Here is a 23,194-nt window from a genome sequence, read left to right as displayed (position 1 = left end):
CTTTGCAAATTACCAAGTACTTCACGAACCTTAACTCACTCAGCCTTCACAACTGCCTCAGCATCACTTGGGAACTTGCTAAAAACGCAACTTGGCCCTCTCAGATTTAAAGAATCAGACATCGTGGGGTGGGGGTGGGGGGCTAGCAATCTGCGTTTTGGGTGGGCAGGAGGCTCTCATCAGCGAATGTGTAAAGTGTGAGAACACAGAGAGGGGATGGCCCCCTGTAGGGACTCGCAGTTCGAAGGGTGACGTGTCTTTTTCACAGTTGTGAGTGGCCGGACCAGGAGCGTCTTTTGACAACTGGCCCGAGCGTCACTGGCTACAACGTTAGCACAGGTTGGCGGCTTTTATTCCTGGAGCCGCCGGACACTCTGAGAGCCCGCTGAGGGGTCCCTGAGGTCAGCGGCGCCCCTCGGGCCTCAGGGCAGCGGCGGGGCTGGAGCCGCGGGAGCGCGGCGAGTCTCGGGGGGCCCCCCTCCTGGAGTCGCTGTGCGCGTGCGCGCGCCGAGAGGGTGGGTCGCGCCGGCCCCGCCGGCCTGGCTCGCGGTCCGAGCCACTCAGAGCGCCCGGCAGCCGACACCCGGGGGCCCTACAATTAATACCCGGCGCCCGCCCGCCGCGCCGGGACTCGCGCGCCCGCACTCGGGGAAGGAGGCGCCGGCGCGGCCTGATCTGCCTCGCAACTTGTCTGCTCCCGCAGCTGCGGGGACCGGGGGCAGGACAGACTCTCCTGGGCCCCTCGCGGAGAGCCAGCTAGCTCCAGGACGAGTGTGCGCCCCCGCCATCCTCGTCGCCGCGGGGAACTGTGTGCCGGCGGCCGGCAGGTGGGCGAGCGCGCCGGGTAGGTGAGCGCGGTCGGGAAGCTGGGGCGCGCGCGTGGACGCGCTTGGCCGGGGACAAGAAGCTTCGCGTGTAGGTGTCCTCTTCCCTCCACCGGGTCCCCCTCCAAAGTTGCACCCAGGACCTGGGGCAGGGCGGAGGCGGGGTGGGGGTGGGGAGCAAGCTCACCTGCGGGAAGTTTGTTTACTTGGACGAAAGAGCGAGTCATTGGACAGCCACTCCCCCCCCAACCCGGGGCTGGGGAGCTACACGCCAGCCGGCCTCCAGCCCCCGGACCGACCTTGGGCTCGACGGAGGCTGCGACTGTCCCTGAAACTCGCCCCAAGCGTTTTCCAAGTCCTAGGACTGTGGGGTGTGACAGGCCACCGTCCTTCTCTCTGTCCCTTTAATTCAGGCAGAAGAGGGTTACTGAGAACCAGGACCCAAACTTCATTTTGACACAGTAAAACTCCCTTTCCAGGGTTTTTAAGCTGGCAGTCACACGCAATTGATGGCAGTTTCCTGGGGACGCCTCCCGGGAGCCGGACTGGACCGGCTGGCCCGCAAGTGGGGCGATTCCGGGTGTGCAGGGGCCCCGGGGCGCGGGGACAGCTCCGGTCCTCTCCACGCGGGGTCGGGCCCTGCCCGGGCTTGGCGGCCCAGCACGGCCCTGGCGCGCTGGCCCTTTCTCAGAAAGAGGTGGCCGCGGAGGCGCGGGGTTCCCTGCACTCAGCTAGGCTCTTGTTTCCGACCCGCTCCGGCCGGGAGCTCCGGCTGGGTGGCCCGGCAGAGGGCGCCCGCTCCCGATTGCGGCGCGGGCCGACGGAAGGGAGGGGACTCGAGCGAGGCTCCAGGTGAGGAGCAGTGAATCATCCCGGGAGGGGGACCCGGTCCTCGCTCCGTGAAAGGAGGCAGGGAGTGGCCGTGGCGCTGCCGAGAGTCGGGGCTGCCCAGCCGCTGTCCGGCAGGGAGCGGCGATTCTGGCCCCCAGAAGTCTAGGGAAAGCTCGGAAGGTGAGGAGCGTCCCTGTGCTTGGCGGCCGAGGGCAGGGATCCGTCGCGAAGTGCTCCGGCTGGCAGACACTAAGACACGCCGCGGCACGCTCTCCTTCGGGGACCGGAGGTGGGGTCAGTTAAGACGGGCTCCAGGCGGTCTTGCGGGGGCGGCGGGCAGGGAGGGTTGGTTGATCCCCCGGCCGCCGCGATGGGGCGCTCCCGGGGGCCCGCGGGGTCCCGGAGCAGCAACAAAGGCGCGGCGCGGCCGCGGCTCCCACCCACTTCCGTCCCCGGCGCGCCCGGGCGCGCGCCTCCCGGAGGTGCCGGCAGGGTCAGGATTTCCCTCCGCGGAGTTTCGGGAAGTTAGCGGGGCGGCCCGTTAGGCGGGGAGGAGGGGCGGGGAAGGGGTGACCCGGGGAGTGGCACGCTTGTGCCCAGAACTGTGACACTGCCGGTTCCTCTCCCCATCGGGCTGGTGGCGAAGGCTGCAGCGGTCCCCGCGCGCTTCCTCTGGGTCTCAGGGTCGCGCCCCCTCGAGGCCCTCGCATCTGTGAGGTCCCCGCGCCCGCGGCCCAGCCAGCCCGCTGAGCCACACCCCCCTCCGCTCGGACTCCCGGAAGGGAGTGGTTTAGTCCCGGGGTGACAGCAGCAGCCCCCGGCACCTGGAGGGGAGCTCCAGAAGGCGGTAATTGCATTATTGTGAGTTAGTAGCCAGGCGGCTCCAGTCCAGGCCGCAATCTGGGTCAGGTGCGGGGGGTTAAGCGCTCCTGGCGGAGGCATTACAGCTCCAGTGAAGTCTTGACAGTTGGTTTCAGCGGGAAGATCCTCACAGAGAATGGAGAGATGAAGAGGGCCCCTTGTTCCCCACCCACCCCGAGATTATGGTAACTTTATGCACAACCCCGACTTGTGTACAAGTCCGTCTTTGAAACGGCGGGGGCAGTATCCCCAGTGGGCGACAGACGTTTCCCGGGAGCTGGACGCCAGAGGAGGTGCTGCGGAAGAGAAAGCCGGGGCCCTCTGCTCTGGCGTGAAACCTTATCCAGCAGGAATCAATGGATAGAATTCACGTTTTCTTATCTTATCTGCCGCCACTCCCTTCAGAAGTAGACAAAGGGCAGGCGCTGGCGTTTACGAGGTGCGTATGTAGGAGAGAAACTTGCATACACTTGGGGAGGGCCTTCACCATTCTCTTTGAAACTTCCCAGCCTCTTCCAAAGCAGGTTATTTCTATTTTACAGTTGGGGAAACCGGCTTAAAGAGGTTTCTGGGACCAAAAGTCTGTCCTGTTCTAAGGGGTACTGTTTGCTCCTCCCAGTTTCTATGCAAAGGCTGTTCCTGAAAAGTTTTTGTGGATTGCTGAGTGAAGGGGTCAGCTGTAACCCCAGGTTTGGTTTGATTGTGTTAGCTATTAGGGTTAGACTGGCTTTCCACAGATGGCTGACTTTTGTGTGGGGCAGGGCCTCAACTAAACCAACTCTTTGTTTAAAGCTCCAGGTATATGAAGGCAACTAAAACCCCTAGAATTAACTGACAACTCCAAAGAGAGAAACAGCTATCCTCTGCCTTGTGTGGTGTCTCACTAGACAAGCGGGCCTGGGGTCAGGAACTCCATGGAACTCAGAGCTCTGTTGGCTTTCCCTGCAGGAAGGCAAGCAGTTCCTACCCTGTTGAAGCCTTGTGACTTTGCCACCATGCTGAATGTGTGTGTAAGATTAAGTGAAACCAACCTTAATTAACTGCCTGGTGGATTAAGACTAAGCTTCCTTTCAGGCACCTAAGATCTACACATCTTTATGCATTATTGAGCTCTGGTTTGTAAGATGGGATGGTGGAGTTGTCTTGAATGTACTTAAAATGTATTGCCTTAAAGATGTTCGAAACTCTGGGATGACAGTCTGTGACTCAGAAGGTCCCAGTGCAGTGCCAGTTGTGGAGGCAGTGAGGCGTGATGATTAAGGACAAGCTTCTGAAGTCAGAACGGCAGGCTTCGAATGCCCCCTCCACCATTTATAGGTCTGTGGTGTTGGGCAGCTGTTCAGCCTCTCCCAACCTCACTTTCCTCTTCTGGACAATAATAGCATTTCCTTGGTTTCAAGCTGTGGGGGTTCCACTTGATCACTGATAGAAGGCACTTAGCAGTGCAGAATCTAGTTCACAGTGGCCTCCCAACGAATGTTAACTGATAACCATGCTGTTTAGGAACAGAATCTCTCTCTCTTCCCTTCATTCATCCAAAGAAATAAGAGTTGATAGTTAAACTCTTCTTAGTTGATACAGCAAGGTGGTACACTTAGCGATTCTTCTTTCTTGTCAGCAGGTGGGGTGTGTGTGTGTGTGTGTGTGTGTGTGTGTGTGTGTGTGTGTGTGTGTGTGTGTTTTGGGAGCAAGGGGTTGGTAGTGATGGAAAACTGTCTAGCTGCCCAAGGAATTTACAAGGGGCCCCCGGAACTGAAGGCTTTCCTCGTGGTTTTACCACTGTGTAACTTTGTGGCCAGCCCTCCAGCTGTCTCTCTCTCTCCTTTAAATTTGAAACCAGTATCCTAATGGCCAAGATGACATGGCTTTAAAAAAGAAAAAAAAATAATAAAAAACCCCCACAAAACTGAAACCCAAATAAGCTGGAGAAGAAGAAGCAAGCACATTCTCTTTGTTCATTCACTAGCCGTTTACAGCACTAGAGAAAAATATGTATCTGTGAAAATCATGCTGACCCAGTCTTGGCATGTGGGCCCATTACTTGGAAAATATTTTCTGGAGTCTGCTGAAAGATGAGCCACCAAATTGATAGGGGAGGGAAGGTGTCTGAGATAACATTTGCAAACTATTTGCTCAGATATGGCCAATTATGTTTGATCTGAAAATTGCCAAACTAACTTTTGAAAGGTGACATGAAGAGATCTGAATATGTCCAGTTAAGCTGCACGACTAGTGAACAACCACAGTAGCTATTTCATAGGTTAACACACTTGGAGGCTTTTCAGTTTAGCAAATGCAAGTAGATAAAGTGTTTGTTTTTTTCTTATAATCCATCAAGCACCTTCTGAAAGACCTCTGAATGTTGCTGTTTCCTAGTTCTTGATTATGCTTTTTGTACATACCTTTTAAATAACCATCATGGACATCACTGCAAACCTTATAATGTCTTTAAATGCCACCGGACCCTGAAAGTTGTTACCAAGAAGTGCCTGGGACTGGAAAATCCCCCCAGGGAGGGATGGCCCTTTAAAGCAATACATGGCTTTTGCATTTGGGGACGGAATGCAGCCTTCTCCCACTCTGCAGAATGAGTGCGTGCACTCGCGGGATGGCACACAAAGGGTTAGCACAAGGTTCCCGCTCTCCTGCATCCCTCTGCATCTGTAGCTACTTGTGGAGCTTCCAGGGCGGCGGTGGGGAGGCAGCAGCTGAGGGGCATGCGCCAGACCTGCGCTGGGCTGTCGCTTCCATTGTGCAGAAGATGAACAGGCGGTGTTATTTTGGATCGACTGGCCGCTCGTTCAAAAGCACTCTTGCATTTCCCAGCTGTTCCACCAACTTCTGCGCATATGGGAGAAAACTTGCCAGCTGCCGGGGCAACTGTACTTGCATTTGCTGCTTTTGTGCAGTAACCAAGGAAGGTAAAAACCCAGACGCCTTTGTTAAACTGTAGCCATTGTAAGGAGTCCTGTTTGTTTCTGGTATGTCAATGTTATTCCAGATAGAGCGTCTCAGAGGACAAGGTTGAAAAGGAAGTGTCAGAATTAACATTCCCCCTTCCCCCTCCGAATGCAATTTTTTTGAGAATAACCAGTGTGGGTGTAGTTTTTCCATACTTAAAACCTAGGCTGCTTTTATATTTCATTGGTTCACAAAGGGATGGGTCTCATATTAAAACTATTTTGTGATATTGCTGTAACAATCAGGTTTAATTACATACATTTTTCTGTTGCATGAAATATAGAAAAGATACAATGTGTGTCCCAGACAGCGCTCTTTTGTTTTCAGAAGATGAGGGTATTCTGCACTGGCGAGAGCCAGAGGCACTCTGCCTCCACCCCTTATCCTATCCAGGAGAAAACTTGAGTTTCCAAGAAGTTGTTCCTTAGGCAAGATGATTTGGCTCTTTGGTTTCATTCAGCAAACCTGAGGCTGAGTGTTTGCATGCTGCAGGCCTGCAGACCCTGAGGACAAGGGCTTGTGCCCAGCCCTGGATGGACTCACTGTTTAGAACCGACAGACAGAAACAAGTATGGTGCGAGGGCAGGGTGGACGCAGCACATCTTTTTTGTGTGAAGGTAGTTCTTCACGCAGCTTTTTGTGTAATCATACTAGTGGTGTAATTGGCTCAAATAAACCCAGGGTAGCAAGCCAGACCTGCCAGTAGACCTCTGGAAGGAGGGTCTGGGTTCAGGAAGAAAGAAGAGACATTATAAGGTTTCTCAAGTTTTGAGTTCGTGTGCTAACAAGAGAAGGCCTTGCACATGTGTGAAGAGATGCCCGTCTCTCCCTGAGGCCCCTCCCAGTCCTCAGACGTGTGCCCAGCACTCGAAAGCATTTGTCTCCTGATTGTGCAGAATGGAGGTGAGTGGATGCCCCAAGCAGCTCCACACGTACATCAGATCCTTTATTGGAAGTGAGTCAGCTGCAGTCCGTTTGTTCTAGAAGAGGTTACAAAATCAACCCAATCACTTGGACACGTATAAAACCCTCTGATTCTGACACTCGGCTGACTCTTAGAGCCGCTTCCGGTATAAGAGGCCCGACCTCCAGCTCTCCCTGCAACTCAGGGCTGCTGACCCTAGATGCATGGTTCTAAGCCCTTTGATCCCTTTCTGGGCTCCAGTTACACATCCTCGAACCTTTCCTTTCACCCCTTTTGCACAGGAATCTTCGATTCTTACACCGTTTCTGCTTTCAGCTGGTTTTGCTGCCATTTGCATGTGAGACTCTCCAGAACTGTTGGGTTCCCAGGGCTGAGGACTGGTGGGCTGTATTTTACCGAAGAGGAAACTGAAGAGGTGGTGTAGTTGGGATCCTTGCCTGGGCTAGGACCTGGAGGACTACAGTGCCCTGCCTCAAAACCCAGCACTCTCGCTGGCCGAGTCTGGAAGGATCAACTTACACAAAACTAGAGGATGTCACCTCCTCCCTGTGACCTCACTGGGCTTGTCCTGGCAACAGTGGTCCTCCCTGAGGTTTCCACCTAGGTCCTTTCGCAGGGATAACGTCCTTCTTTCTCACACGGCTTTGCATGTCATAACTGATCACTTACCACATTCTGTTTTCAAGTCTTGACTCTTGCGGGCAGTTTCCAGCTTTCTAACACAGGCATATCATCACACATGCACACACGTGTGTGCATGTGCACCCCCTCATACGCACAGGGCCCAATGTGGTTACTGGACCCACCATCCTTCCTCAGCCAGCCCAGCTCCTTTCAGAAGATGACTTCACGTTCTCTGCATCAGCGTGTTCATTCCTGTGGAATGCTTTGGGGTGCTACCTAAGTCTTGATGGATGGTCAAAGCTAACCTGTCCTGCGTTAACGCCTGGAGACTGTTAGAACCTTGGTAATGGTGACCTTGTCGTGCTGCCAGCATCGTGCTCCTCAGAGGCTGCAAACAGCCGTCTCCCTGTAGGAGGAAGAAGGGGATGAGCTTTGGGGGTGCAGCCCTTGGCTCAGAATTTCCGTAGTGTTTCCTGTGCAACCACAGTCTTGCTCCCCGTGTGCACCTCCAGCTACATACTGGGGCAGCTTTCTCCTCCTTCCAGGGCACTTTGTTTTCTCTTTGACCGGCTGGCCCGCCTGCTCCTGGTCTGTTGCCGCCACCCAGCCACCTCCAGGCAGTCGTTGGTTTCAAATGTCTTATCTCATCTGTCATTGGTGTTTCATTGCTTCCTCCCACTCCCCAGCCTGCCCTTTGACACGGGGTAAGTTTCCCCCTTTCTGTCCTTTCTGCTTGCTTCTGTCTGATCCGCCAGCAGATCAGGCTGCCCCATTTTGACTCCTCCTCTCTCCTTGCCACCGCTTTGTGTGTGCACTTTCCCAGGGCTCCCAGTACATAGCTTTGTTGCTCCCCTGCCCCTTTTTCTCTCTTCCTCTCCTCCTCACCCGCATTCTTTTCTTAAATCCTTTTCATTTTTTTTATTAAGGTGTAATTGACATGTTAGCTTCAGGTATATAACATGATGATTCAGTATTTGCATATTTACAAAGTGATCACAGTATGTCTAGTTACACCCCTCATCACACATAGTGACACTTTTTTTTTCTTGTGATGAACACTGTTAAGATTTACTCTCTTAGCCACTTTCAGGTAGACAGTCCTTCCTCCTCTTCTTGAGCGGTGCTTCCTGAGATGTGGATTCTTTCTTTATTTGTCCTAACCCACAATTTACAGGCCCTTCTGCCTTCTACCCGAGCCAATCCTGTTTGGCTGTCACCTGCATCGGATATAATCATGACATTAAATACTCTATCACAGTTTTTATTTAGAGTTTTTTTTTTTAAATCGTTCTTGGAATTGAAACTTGGAAACACCAGTCTTTGAACACCTGGTCAGGTCACAGCATTTCAAAGGCTTGAAGTTGGAGGGAATGGCTTTGAGATTTATTTTGGCTCTCCCTTCACATGGCGGCACCTTGGAAGTCACTGAAACATGAGCTTGTCTTTGAATAACCTTTTCTTTGCAAATGGAAATTGTACATACACAGAGCAGAGTTAATGTTTGCTCCCCTCCACCCTCCACCCCCTGCCTCTGCCAAAATTATATTTCTGAAAAGGTCTCAGAAGGAAGTTGAGTTTGTGCTTTGGGGCCAGCCTGGCTTGTGTGTAAGTCCTGAATGATTGACCAGTCATTGAGGACTTACACACATTGAGGACCAAGTATGGATACTGCTGAGGCAGAGGCTCATCCGGGATGCTTCCTAGCAGTGATTCTGCATCCATAAAATATGCTGGAGGGTAGGTCTGGGGAGATCCTTCACAGATGGCCCCTGATTTGGGAATCTTTATTTTTCTCTCCAAAGCTATGAACACGGAGGGGTGTCCTCAGGGTCAGGATGGGGCAGGGTGGCTGTTGGGAAGCCATGGGAAAGGATGCCTTGAGCCAGGACAGGGATAGCATCCAGGTGCAGCCCCTCCGCGGCAGTGTTTGCCATGAACTCTGGAGCCCTTGCACCTGGTACCTGCTCACTGAGGGAAAGTTACTCTTTTTCTGATTTTTTTTTTTTGATCCTAACTACTTACTTTACATTTCTCCTTGCTCTTCTTTCTTTCTTTCTTTCTTTCTTTCTTTCTTTCTTTCTTTCTTTCTTTCTTTCTTTTCTTTCTTTTCTTTCTTTTCTTCCCTTTCTTTCTTTTCTTTCTTTTCTTTCTTTTCTTTTCTTTCTTTTCTTTCTTTTCTTTCTTTTCTTTCTTATCTATTTATTTGTTAAGCTCTGGAAAAAAGGGAAAGAATGCTCACTTGTGCCAGAATGGAGTTTGGTTGTAGATCTTCCCAATTAAAAGGGAGCCTAGTTTTCTTGCCCTGGCAGGTAAGGGAGTCTGCTGATAGCACTGGGATAGGAGCGTACGTTTGTGTAGACTAACTCACCCAGACGAAGGGATCTTCGTTTCAGCAGTGTCCCTTAGCTGGTGTTGCAGCAGAATCTTGATATGATCATTAGCTTCAGTCAGTCTAGTCTAGTTTTACATCTGTAACGTCACCTGGGGAAAGGCTTTTTAAATTCGGATTCTATAGATGCAGGAAGTGAAAGCGATCAAGCAGACCACTTGTTCCTTTGCTGGTTTGTTCAGCAAACGTCTGTTAACCCCTTGTGTGTGTGTGTGTGTGTGCACGTGTGAGCGTGCTTGGTACTGAGAATATAAAGCAAACCCTGCCCTCCTGGAGCTTACAATCCGGAGGTAGGTTTGCACGCACAGGAGCATAGGAGTGAGTGGGTCAGAGGTGTGATGGAGGTCGGTTCTGGGTGGGGACACACAGGAGGCAGCGGTGGGGCGGTGCTGCTGCGGAGCGTAGCCCCATCGAGGATGCGTGGGGACTGTATATCAGGTGCTGTCCTGAGGGCCTGCTGGGCTGTCCAGCTTTTGCTCAGCACCGTTTGTGAGTAGAAGCCTTGATCAGTTAAGTACCTCAAACGAGGTAAGGCTTTAAGTAGTAGTCTGGGTTTGAACTCCGATCTCAAGTCGTAAACTGTGTGCCACAGAGGAGGCTCCTTGTCAGTGCCTTCCTCGGTTTACTTTTCCTTCTCTGTCCATCTTCAGCCCCACGTGTCATGGAGGAAGGAGGAGTCCGGGAGGGCCGTCTGGTCCAGGACGTCTGGGGGGGGGGGTCCAGGCTACCCCCCTGTCGTGTAGGGGATGTGCCACAGGGGCCTCGTCCGGACCATGGCTTTGTGTCTGTGATTATGCTTTTTCTCAGACTGTCTTTTGGATTCGGTGTTTCGCCAACTGTATTTCTAAAGAGGCTTTCTTTTCCTTCTGCCGGGCTTTGTGGACACTGGCCCCCAGGCTCATCGTCACCTGGGAGGGACGGGCCTCCCCGGTGCTCTGCCTCTTGGTGCTGGGTGTCACAGCCCTGCTGTTTCTACCTGTGTCTGGGTGAGGAAAGTGGTTCTATTTCAGGCCTGTGAGAGCGAAGAGGGCTTTCCCCATCAAGCTGGGTGCACTGTCCCGGCTCTCAGAAGTCACATCTTCATGGCCAGCAGGCTGTAGATGACATTGCTTCCATGTTCCCTTTAATGCTTAAAAAATTTTTTTTTTATTGAAGTAGAGTTGATTTACAATGTTGTGCTAATGTCTGGTGTACAGCATTTATACATCTATCTATTCCTTTTCATATTCTTTCTTATTATAGGCCATTGCAAGATATTAAATATAGTTCCCTGGGCTCTACTGTATGACCTTGTTTATCTATTTTATAGATAGTGGTTAGTATGTACAAATCCTGAAGCCCCAGTTTATTTCTCCCCATCCTCCTCTTCCCCTCTTCTCCCAGGTAACCTTAAGTTTGTTTTCTATGTCTGTTTTGTAAACAAGTTCATTTGTGTCATTTTTTTTTAGATTCCACATATAAGTGATATCATACAGTATTTTTCTTTCTCCTTTCTGGCTTACTTCAGTTAGTTTGACAATCTCCAGGTCCATCCACATTGCTGCAAATGGCACTATTCCTTTTCATGGCTAAGTAGTATTCCATTGTATAAATATACCACAGCTTCTTTATCCAGTCATCTGTTGATGGACATTTAGGTTGCTTCCATGTCTTGGCTATTGTAAATAGTGCTGCTATCAACATTGGGGTGAATGTATCTTTTTGAATTAGAGTTTCCTCTGGATATATGCCCGGGAGTGGGATTGCTGGATCATATGATTAAGTCTATTTTTGGTTTTTGAGGACTCTCCATACTGTTTTCTATAATGGCTGCACCCAACTGCATTCTCACCAACAATGTAAGAGGGTTCCCTTTTCTCCACACCCTCTGCAGCATTTATTGTTTGTGGACTTTTTAATGATGGCCATTCTGACTGGTGTGAGGTGATACCTCATTGTAGTTTTGATTTGCATTTATCTAATACTTAGTGATATTGAGCATTTTTTCATGTGCCTAGTGACCATTTGTATGTCTTCATTGGAGAATTGCTTGTTTAGGTCTTCTGCCCATTTTTTGATTGGGTTGTTTACTAATATCTGCAAATCTCAAATTCCTGATTTACCCTTTCCCACCCCCTTCCCCCAGTAACCATAAGTTTACTATGTCTGTGGGTCTGTTTCTGTTTTGTAGATAAATTCATTAGTGTCTTTTTTCTTTTTTTTAGATTCCACATATGAGTGATATAAAGTATTTTTCTTTCTCTTTCTGGCTTGCTTCATTTAGAGTGACAATCTCCAGATCCATCTATGTTGTTGCAAATTACATTATTTCATTCTTTTTATGGCTGAGTAGTATTCCATTGTGTGTGTATTTGTGTGTGTGTGTGTGTGTGTGTATATATATATATATATATATATATATATATATCCATTTATTTGTCAATGAACATTTAGTTTGTGTGTATGTGTGTGTGTATATATATAGAGATCCATTCTTCTGTCTATGGACATATAGGCTGTTTTCATGTCTTGACTATTGTAAATAGTGCTGCTATGAACATTGGGGAGCATGTTACCTTTTTGAGTTAGTTTCCTCCAGATATGTGCCCAGGAGTGGGATTGCTGTATCATGTGGTAACTGTATTTTTAGTTTTTAAGGAACCTCCATAGTGTTCTCCACTGTGGCCACCCCAACCCACACTCCCTCCAGCAGTGCGGGGGCTCCCTTTTCTCCACGGCCTCCAGCGTTTGTCTCTTGTGGACTTTACCTTGGTTCTTAATTAACATCAGCTTACTGGCGTGTGAGGTGAGGGCTACGTTGGGAACATGCAGATGGGAGGATCTTTAAAACAAGATACCTTAATGCATTTTAAGGATCGCTGGTCTGTATTTCTGATAAAACCCGGTTATGACTATAAGAATACTGGCCAGGCAGGTTGGCAGAAACCTACCATTCTTGGAGAAAAGGAGAGGCTCTAAAGGGGTGCAGGATCCAGCCTCCTCTCAGGGGGTGTCTGTGGGGACCAAGGATGCCCTTCTCAGGATCAATCACTCTGGGGCCGGGGAAGATAATTCCACAAGGACAGCCTGCCTTGAAACTGTGTCTGTGTGTCCTGTTAACACATGTGGCTCCTGCTCACAGTGCAAGTAGGAAGGCATTCCCCAAACTGTGTGCTGCAACGAGGAACCTCTGTGCTTAAAGATTTGGAGGTAAACATGCTTTTATTTTTGAAACGCTGAGGTTTTTAATCTGTTGGATTTTAAGTTCAAAAGCCCTAATAAGGCTGAGAACCTAATTCCTAGAAAAACTGATAGACTGTGAACTCAAATTTAGGGAGAACTAATTCAAGCAGTGTTAGACGATTTCCTTCGCATTCCTAAAAGTGAATTTGATATGAGACTTTTAAATAAGATTCATTATGTGTGTAAATTTTTTTCATTCTGACCCAAGAATTATCCAATTATCTGTTGAAAAGCAGTCATGATATAGCTCTGACATTGAGTTTCCAGGAGAAAGCAAAGCATGTTATGTGCTCGACAAGAAAATTACATAGAGAAACATGTTTCAGTTGATTATTTATGTAAACCCAACATCTGTGTGTTTAAAAAAAATAAAAACTTCATCACTCTTTTAAAAACTAAAAGCTTTTCATTGCGTGGCATTTTTTTTCCTGTCCTTGGTTCTCAAAATGTTGGAAGAAAACACCAGTTAGTTACAGCAGGCAGTGAAAGCACTTAATTTTTTTCCATGAACAAATTGGTTCCATCTCTAGTGTCTAGGCTTCTTGGAAAAAAAAAAAAACCAGCGGAAACTGCAGATTTATTGTGGAAAACTTCTCACTTTCATTTTGAGTACAGACACTGGTTCTAGGTTCAAAGAACTGCATCCTTTTTCTGATGGTAGTGCTTCTAACATTTGTAAACCCATTCACGTTTTTTGGGGGTTTTTTTTTTTTGCCCCGGAAGCCTTGTTTCCTATACAGTCCACCCTCAGTAGCCGCGGGATCCTGCGTGTGCTGATCCATGATTATTTGAATCCACAGATGCAGAACGCATGGCTGCAGAGGGCCGGCTACACGCATTTCCTTCTCCAGCCCTTCCCAGTGCGGCTAAAATTCCACTTCATAAAGTTGAGTGCTGTGCTTGCATAATCGTCACCCAACCCTTTTTCTCTTCCAAGCTTTTTACCCTCTTTGGTTGCCAGATGCTCACAGATTCCTGATAGTTACCCCCGGGTGGCTTTTCTGTTTATTCATGTCGTATTCCCCAAAATGCTTTTCCCATTGTTTTCAATTCTAGGGAGAACTAGGGAGTGTTAATGGGCTGTAGCAGTGTTGCCCTTAACTGTCTTTCGGTTACCAACTTAGTTATCTTCACTGAATGTGGGTAAGTACAAGGATGCCTGAAGATTTAATATTTGTTAGTTTCTATATGGATGGGAGCGTGCAGATGATGTAAAAGGTGGCAAGACTGCGTAGTTCGAAAGAATTTTTCTCAAGATGGTTTTCCTATTTCTATTATTAATATTATTCCCTGACGTCTCATTCACAATCTGGTAAGACAAACCTCTCTTGCTAAGAGTTCTGCCTTCTTGTCAGTGAGCAGAGGAAGTTTCAGTTAAAGGACCATGAACATGACCCCTCATGAATAATCATCATTTAAATGTAGGAGATGCTTTCCAAGCTTATACATATTTATGAGCACGTTTAATTGCGCAGGGCAATTTCACATATCTAATGTCACTTAATCACAACCACCACTTGAAGTGGGGCATGTTATTCCCATTTCACAGAAGAGCAGTACTGAGGCTTACAGAGGCAAAATCATTTCTGTGGAGGATGACAGGACTGAGATTTAAACCTGGGTCTTCCGGCTCTAAGGTCATGTCCACTCTCCAGGGCACTAAGTCAATAAATAAATGGTAGTGGTGTGTACTGAAGGTCACACGTGGAAGGGGGATTCCAGAAGTGCAGCTGACGCTAATGTAGTAGAATTTTAAGAAGAAAACGATCAAATTAGGATTGGAGTTTTTAGTGCACTGAAGTCCCTGTGGGGTTTGGAGGATACAATTCAAGGATTTGCCTGCTTTTTGCTGAAGACCTAGACTGTCCCAGATCTGTGTCTAACTCATAGTGAAAACACTGCTTTCTGTTTTTGCTTTTGTTTTGTTGTTTTAATGTGTGCGTCCTCCAGCCGCCACCATCACTGTTTTCTTCCTTCCTTTCTTTTTCTTTCTTCCTTCCTTCCTCTTTCCCTCCCTCCCTTTCTTCCTTTCCTTCCCTTTCCTTTTCTTTCCTTTTTTCTTTTCTTTCTTTCTCTCAATAGCTTTATTGAGATACAGTGTTACCTCTATTTCCTAAATTTCTAACAGGATTTTGGGGGAAAGTTAAGGTCAGTGTTAAGCCAGAATTTCTTAATTTCTTATATAGTCTTGGATAAGTTACTCAAACCTTTTTTCTTGTTACTACACTTCCTGTCACTTGTAGAGACATCTCTTCAGTAGTCATTTGTGTTTCTGAGTTTTAAAAACTCCTGGTTGCTGACCCAATATTGAGTGCACAAATCTAAAAAGGAGAAAAATAGTGGCTTGATATTTAGCAGTTTTTCTCTTCAGTTGCCTTTTGATTTTCTATGTTGATGGGGGGAACCAATGACCACGATTGTTGAAAATAATATCTTGTGCTTAAGTATACATTTCTTTATAGTTTCACATGCATCTTATTTTAATTCTTTCTGCACTCTATAGGATGAACTGGGCTTGTCTCATTTTTCTTTTCTAGATGAGGAAATTAAGGCTCACAAAGAAAAATGTTCCACTGTAGATTATAAAGCAGGTAGGGGGTGGGGTGTAGCTCAGGGACAGAGCGCATGCTTAGCATGCACAAGATCCTGGGTTCAATCCTCAGCACCTCCGTTAAAATAAATAAACCTAATTACCACCCCCCCAAAAAAGTATTTAAAAAAAAAAGAGAGAAGGCATGAGGAAAGCAGGTAGCAGGGTCTGGCCTGGATCCCACATCTTCTGACTCTGCTCCATTTTTTCCACTCTTGATTTGGTTAGGTCAATAGCAAATGATATTTTCCAATGGGGTTCTTTAAAAAAAACTTTAAAATTCTTAGCATTGTTTTTCATATACTTGCCACAGTTTTAGAACTTTGTCATAAAGCTGTTCAACTTCTTTCTTCTTCTGTTAGTCCATTATGAGATGGAAGGCAACGGCTGTTAGAATAATGTCATTTACCACCATAAATAAAGCTCTTCATCGAGAGGTCGAAGGACGCTAAGTTCAGTGGTGGGTTAGGATTTTTAGTGATCAGAATAGAGATACTGGCATGCTTTGGTGTTGAAGATATTGGCCGTCCCCATCCTTACTGAGATTATTCAAGCCTGTGTGCTGGAAAGCTAATCCCTGTGCCAGGAGTGTTTACTGACCGTCAGTGCTGGTGGGAAGAGAACTAGTGTTTGCTGAGCACGTGTTCCATGTTAGGCCACGTGCTAGGCGTTGTCTGTACATCCCTTATCACAGTGGCACTTACTGTCATGCCATAGAAGAGTCTCTTAAGTCTCAAGGGGTTTAAATCGAAGTGATGGAGTTGGTGTTATTTCTAGGTCTATGGATGAGTAAGTCCGCAGTCTATCAACTGTCTCATCTCAAAATTCTGTGATTTATTTTTTGAAATTAGCTTTCCTGAAAATATCTTCTCCTCTAAGTCCTGGTTAGCCTGGAAGCTAGACAAAGGTATATAGACAATCCTTGGAGATATTGCAGATTTGGTTCCAGACCAGTATAATAAAGCAAATATCTCAATAAAATAAGTCACACAAATTTTTCAATTTCCCAGTGAGTGTAAAAGTTTTGTTTACACTATAGTCTGTTAAGTGTGCAATAGCACTATATCTGAAAAACCAACTGACATGCCTTAATTAAAAGATACTTTCTTGCTAAAAAATGCTAATCATCACCTGAGCCTTCAGCAAGTTGTAGTAGTAACATCAAAGATCACTGATCACTAATCACCAAACAAATACAAATAATGCAGAAGTTTGAAATATTGCAAGAATTACCAAAATGTGACACAGAGACATGAAGTGAGCAAATGCTGTTGGAAAAGTGGCACCAATAGACTTGACTGATGCCAGATTGGCACTTGCATTGATATCAATTTGAAAAAACACAGTATCTATCAAGTGCCTGCTAAAATGAGGTATGCCTGTACTGTGATCATACCAGTAAGAAGCTAAAAGAAAAATTTGCCAGAAGTAGATGTGAGTAGGGACTGTCTATCCGTTATGAGTAAGTAGGGTATGGCAGAGCCGCTCAAACCTTAATGTGCATACATATCTCCTGGGGATCTTGTTCAAATCTTTCATATATTTACTGACTTTCTGTCTACTTGTCCTACTAAGTAATGAGAGAGCCGTATTGAAATACATGACTATTCTTATGAATTGGTGTTTCTCCTTGCTCTCCTGTCAGTTTTTGCTTCATGTGTTTGGAAGCATAGTTGTTAAGTTGAATGGATGTTTAGGATTGTTATAGCCTGTTGATGACCTAGACATTTTTCATTATGAAATGACTTTTTTGTACCAAATGATATTTTTTGCTCTAAAAAATCCTTTGTCTGATATTAATAAAGCCACTTCAGTTTTCTTAGGATTAGTGTTATCATGGTATATCTTTTTCCATCCTTTTACTTTAAACCTACTTGTGTCTTTATATTAAAGTGCATTTCTTGTAGGTAGTATGGCTTTTGGATCATGCTTTTGTTTTTCCAATATGACAATACCAGTCTTTTAATTGATGTCTTTAGACCATTTACATTTAATGTAATTATTGGTACTATTAGTTTGGAGTCTGTAATCCTGCTATTTTTTTTAAATTTATTTATCCTGTCCCTTATTCTCTTTTCCTGTTTTTCTGCTTTCTTTTGGATTATTTGAGAATTTTTTGTGATTGCATTTTTCTCTCCTTTGATGGGCTACTAGCTCTATCTCTTTGTTTGGCTATTTTAGTAGTTGCTTTGGGGTGTACAGTTATAATGTCTCCCCTTAAGTGATGTTATACCACTTTATATATGGTATAAGAATCTTACAATAGTATACCTCCATGTTGGCCTTTTATTACTGTGGTTATACACTTTACTTTTATATATGTAACTAAATTATTACTCCACATAAATTATTATTTTTGTTTTAGAAGTCACTTCTTTTAAAGAGATTTAAATAATAATAAAAAGTCACATATTCACTTAGGTAATTGCCATTTCTAGTGGTTCATCACTCCTCTGCATATGTCTGTATTTCTATCTGATATTTTCTGTCTGCTTAAAAGATTCCTTTAAAATTTCTTGTTATGTAGGACTGTTGCTGCTGAATTTTTTCCACTTTTATATATCTGATAATGTCCTTATTTGCCTTTATTTTTGAAATATATTTTTGCAGGGTATAGAATTCTAGATTGATGATTTTTCCCTTTCAGTTCTTTAAAGATTGCCCTGTCGCTTACATTATTTTTGCCATAAAATCTGCTGTCATCCTGATCTTTCCTCCTCTGTGATGTATTCTTTTCCCCCAGATTGATTTTAAGATTTTTTTCTTTATCATTGCTTTTGAGAAATTTAAGATGTGCCTTGGTATATGTTTCTTGTGCTTGGGGTTAGTTGAGCTTCTTGTTTGAGTTTATATTTTTATTAGGTTTGGAATATTTTCAGTCATTATTTCTTCAGACATTATTTTATGCCCCTTCCCTGCCATGATGGCTCCAGTTACATGTATATCAGAATGCTTAAGCTATCCCTACAGCTCATTCATATTCTCTTCATTTTTTTAATTCTCTTTTTTTCTCTTATTTTAGATGTTTCTATTGCTGTGTCTTCAAGTTCACTAGACTTTTCTTCAATTTCTGTTCTACCATTAGTCTTATCCAGTGTGGTTTTCATCTCACACATTGTAGATTTCATGTCTGGAAATTTGATTTGTGTTTTTATATATTCATGTCTCTATTTAAAATCTTGAATATCTGTCCTTGTCTGATAATTCTAATATCTGTCTTAATTCTGGGTCAGTTTCAGTTGTTTGATATTTTCCCTCATTATGGGTTGGCTTTTCTTGTTTCTTTGCATGCCTGGCATTTTTTGATTGGATGCCAGACATTGTTATTTTTATCTTCTTGGGTTCTGGATATTTTTGTATTACTATGAATATCCTTGAGCTTCTTTTTTGGACCTTAGCTAAATTAGTGACAATTGATTCTTTTGTATCTTGCTGTTAAGGCTTGTTATTTGAGACTGGAGCAGCACTCAGTCTGGGGATATTTCCCACTAAAGAGGCTAGATCTTTCTGAGTACTTAGTGCCCCTGATTTATGAGGCTTTCCAGCCTGTCTGATGGAAACAGGTACTATTCTTGGCCCTGTGCAGGCACCAGGCAGTGTTACCTCTAATCCTTTCTGGTATTTCTTTCCTTCAGCCACAGTTTGCTCACAACACGCATGGATCAGTACTCAGCTGAATGCTCAAGGGTGACCTTTTGCAGGTCTCTTGAGTTTTCTCTCTGTAAAGCTCTCTCCTCTATCCTACAAAGTCTAGCTGCCTTGTTCTCCCCAGACTCTCAGCTCTGTATCTTCTGCTCAGGGAGTCTTCTGGGCTCTTTCTGGATTCTCTGTGTCTTGGCCAAGAAATCTCTGAAGGCAGTGAGCCAGGATACTCATAGGCTTACCTTATTTGCTTCCTATGTCCTGTCTCCTGAAAACCATTATTTCATATATTTTGTCTGGTTTCTTTTCCTTTCTTTTCTCCTTCTCTCTCTCTCTTTCTCTTTATTCTTCTTCTTCTTTTTTTTTTTCTTGAAAGGGGGAATGTGTTTACTTGTTTTGGGTTGTCTCAGGCAAAAGCTTAAACCTGTTTCATATTATTTCATTCTGGCAAAACTTGGGAGTTTCAATAAAATTCAGATTTTATTCAGTAGACTTCAGCTGGGACCTAAGAGTGCATTTCTAAGAAACTTTCAGATAATGTTGATACTTCTGGAAAAAAGACTACTTTGAGTAGCCAGAGTCTCCAGCTATTCAGTAGAAACATAATGGGAGCCACATACATTAAAATTTTCTGGTAGTCACTTTGAAAAAATTAAAAAGAAACAAGAGGAATTAATTTTAATAATATATTTTCTTTAACCCAGTCTTCTCAAAATATTGTCATTTGACCATGTAAACATTATAAAAATATTAATGAGACTTCTTTATTTTATTGTACTAAGTCTTGAAATTTAGTGTTTATATTACAATTATAGCATATTCAGACACTGCATCTTCATCTGAAATACTTGGGTCTTTGATCAGATTTCATAAGATTTATACTTGAAAAAGTAGATCTGCATATCCTAGTTTCAACATAGTTAAGTTTTCCAGTAACTGAATCATGTCAAAAAATCATTTTCCTTTAGTATTTGCCATTCAGATTTACAGATCTTTTTTTTTTAGAAGAATTGATTTGACTTTTTAAAACAAAAGCTTATCAGCTTTTAAAGCTATCTCTGTTCAAGTTATGTAAATGTGTTAACTCTTATGCCAGCTCAGAATTACTAATATCAAACTTAAAGGGTTATAAAAATTGCAAGCCAGCTCTGAATTTATCAATCTCAGTACGTGGTCTTCAAATTTTTCTTGTAGATTGAAGGCAATTCATGTAATGCTTTTGATTTCAATCAAATCTTCTGCGTATTGATCCAAGTTATGCAAATACATAGAACCATTATTTTTCATACAGTCGAATGAAGCACTAAGAGAAATGCCAGTGTCTTATTTTAAAAATCTAAGAGTCTCAAATTTTGACCCAACTTGGGAGTACTGTCTGCATGATGGAAGCTTTTTGTTTTCATATCTAGCTGAAATCCTTCTTTAGGGGATGTAAGAGGTTGAAAATTATGTATCCCATGCGTTCTGTTTTTTTAAGATTCTGAATTGACAACATTTTTTCACCAGTGTGGGAGTCTTTTGAGACAAAACTTACCCAAAGTACTAATTGGGCAAAATTTCTGATATTGCATAATTCATCTAAAGCTAAAGAAAACTGCTTGTGATTTTTCAAATTTTGAATTTATTTAACTTTGGTATTATTGGAAATAGCGTGTCTTCTGTGGGCAATTGTTTGGATGCTAATTTAAAATCTTTCACTTTTTCAATAATATCTCTTTTATCTTAATAATTTTCTGACAACATTTCCATAACTAAATAATAATTTATTTAATCATCTCACCATATAAAAAATGTTCTGTTTTTGTTTGTTTTTATTCAAGAATCCAAGGTATTTCCTAGCTGGCCATAGTCACAAGCTCAGATTTTGCTAAAAAAATGTTCAGCAGTTTTTCTTGGCCATTCAATTCTGACTTTGGGTGATTCCTTTGTAACTGTTGGAAGGAGACTGAGCATCAAATTCACTCTCCTTGCTCAAATTGTTAATATTGTCTGCTTTATTATCTTTGCTTTTTTTTTTAATGCAATAAACAGCCTTTTCATTTTGCTCTGCCATAGCAATTTACAGTTGCCTTTGTGACTTTTTTTACTTTGTCTTGCTCCTTTTTTCCTTTACTGTTCTGATCATAGTGAGAGTTTTTGTGTCTCCACTCAATTTTGCGTCAGTACTTAGGCTTTGTTTTAAATTTGAAAGTTTTACCATATTTATTTTATAAACTAGGAGAATAAGTAAATTAACTAGTTTAATTGAAACAAGTATTTTGATTAAACTACCAATTAGGGTTTACCTAATAGTCACTACAGTGCTATTGGCATAAAATATTCCAGCGAACACATTACAATATACAGCAACGTGTAGAAAAGAAATCATTTCAACTGAATCACTTATTTACATCAGGTAGATGAGTAATGTGTTTATATGTAGACTCAGGCACCGAAATGCACCATTATTGTCTTAAGCATTTAAAGAGAGATGACCTACCAAAGGAAGACATTTGTGTTTCAAGGAAAAATATTTTACACTGTTCCAGTTTTAAAAAATAAAACCAACTAAGATGAATTAAAACGTATCATGCAGTTCCATGTCACATTGCAAGTAGCCTTGGGGCCATGGTTCTTGCATTGGACAGAGCCAGTCAGGGGCTTGCTTGCGTTTGAATCTGGGGACCTCATACCAGCACCTCCATGGGTCCCTACTTTTCTTGCCCTGCAGCTGCTTCCTTCTTGTCTGGTCCCACGGCACCCCGGGGTTTTAGGAGTGTAGCAAAGGAAGTCTGGTACAACGCATGGTCTCTGAAGGATCTGATGACTGTGCTTCAGGGGTTGGCCAGCTTCCAACTGTGAGGCCTTTGGGACAAGTCTCAGGAGGGTAGATACGACGTTGGGGACAGTTTGTGGGTTGTAACACTGGAACAAAGCCAAGGCAAGGTTTGTAGGCCGACTGCCGCTGCCCCTCCTCTTCCCCTGGGCTACTAGCTGTTGACCTCCGGCTCAGCTGGACCTGGTCTTGGTTGGATGGGAATTCTGTCGGCAGAAGCGGCACTCCCATGGTCCTGGAAGAATCATTTTCGCACTGTTAACGAGGGTCTCAGGGGAGAGCTGCCCTAACTTAGCTCCGTTGACTAAGGACGTTTTCAGAACTCCATCTCTGCTTACAATCGTAGACTATGGATATGAACCTGAAAAACATGAAAATAGAATGGTTGGTTTGTGAATTAAAAGAATGATGTTGTAAGTCATTCTAAAATTGGGAAACGACCAGATGAACCAGAACGGTATTTTCAGAGTGGGCGTGCCCAGTTCTGTCTGACTCCGCCTTGCCCACATCGCCTGGGCTTTGGTTGGTTTTGTTTTTGTTTTCAGTTTACATCCTGAACATTTCCGTGTGTGGGAATGTGCTGCTTTGTTTCATATCTTAGTACTGTCTTCACAAGAAACTAGTGATTAGATCTCAGGTTTCTCAGCCTCTTTTCTTTTGTCCCCGACCCTCAACTTTCTTTTATCCCCTAAACACACGTTCTGTGCTTTGTACATTGCGGTGTGTTCCTATGGAGCTTAGCCAACAGCTACCTGTGACTTGTATGTTATAAGATTTAGCGCCACTGAGTCCTATGCTCAGAAATCATGAACAAGTTGACAAAATATTATTTCATTTTTCTTATTTTTAATTTTTTCTACTCCTCCCCCTGCCCCCCATTACAGATGAGGAAACAGAGTCACAGTGGGTTAGCCTAATCACTTCAGCTCACCTCATGATGTTTATAAAGAAAATAATAAAATCTAACCCCATAGTTTTCAGTTTTTAAGGTGTGAGTTTTGTTGTTGCACCGACATCGTTACACCATTTCGAAGTGTATCCCCTAAAATCACTCAGGGTGGAGATGTACTTAGCGTCATGATGGTTTGTTCCACGGATGTGTGAGTGGGTCCCCTTGTGGCATGGCTGCTGTCCCGCTTCTGACACCACCAGGCCAGTAGCCTTGAGCAAGTAACGTGCCCCTCTCTGAGTTTGACTCATTCATCTTTGCAGGCCAGGAATTCAGTTATGACACCATTTCCAAAACCACTTTTGATGCTCTTCCAGTGTCTTCAGGAAAACTGGAGAACTGGTGTGCACTCTAGACTAGGTGCTTCCATGTTGGGTTTTGAGGCTTATAAGCAAGACGCTCAAGTCCTGGAGTAAAGGTGACCTGCTTCGCATTGTTTAGCCCAGCGTTTTCTCCACTCTGTGAACATGGAACTCCCCTACCTTGTGGAGGAGTACCCTTAAATATATCAGAGCGTCCTGCAGCACATAGTTTGGGAAACACTGGACTAGATCAGGGGTC

At 44.6% G+C, this 23,194-nt stretch overlaps 1 protein-coding gene across 5 annotated transcripts in view; it reads left to right on the top strand.

The window, feature by feature from the left end:
- Positions 1 to 534: 534 nt before the first annotated feature.
- SVIL (supervillin) overlaps positions 535 to 23,194 on the top strand; it is a 214,635-nt gene continuing 191,975 nt past the window's right edge. Inside the window, exon 1 of one of the 5 annotated variants that reach the window (XM_072955385.1) lies at positions 535 to 827. The gene's annotated coding sequence lies outside the window, so the exon portion shown is untranslated. Of the gene's footprint in view, positions 849 to 1,685; positions 1,945 to 23,194 lie in introns of those variants that run through there. The other 4 variants (XM_072955382.1, XM_072955387.1, XM_072955383.1 and 1 more) reach the window with 4 other exon arrangements.

This window comes from Vicugna pacos, chromosome 35 (assembly GCF_048564905.1).
Source record: "Vicugna pacos chromosome 35, VicPac4, whole genome shotgun sequence".
In the NCBI taxonomy this organism is placed as follows: Eukaryota; Metazoa; Chordata; class Mammalia; order Artiodactyla; family Camelidae; genus Vicugna; species Vicugna pacos.
Note: the sequence above shows the minus strand (reverse complement) of the source record. Positions and strands in the feature narration are given on the sequence as shown.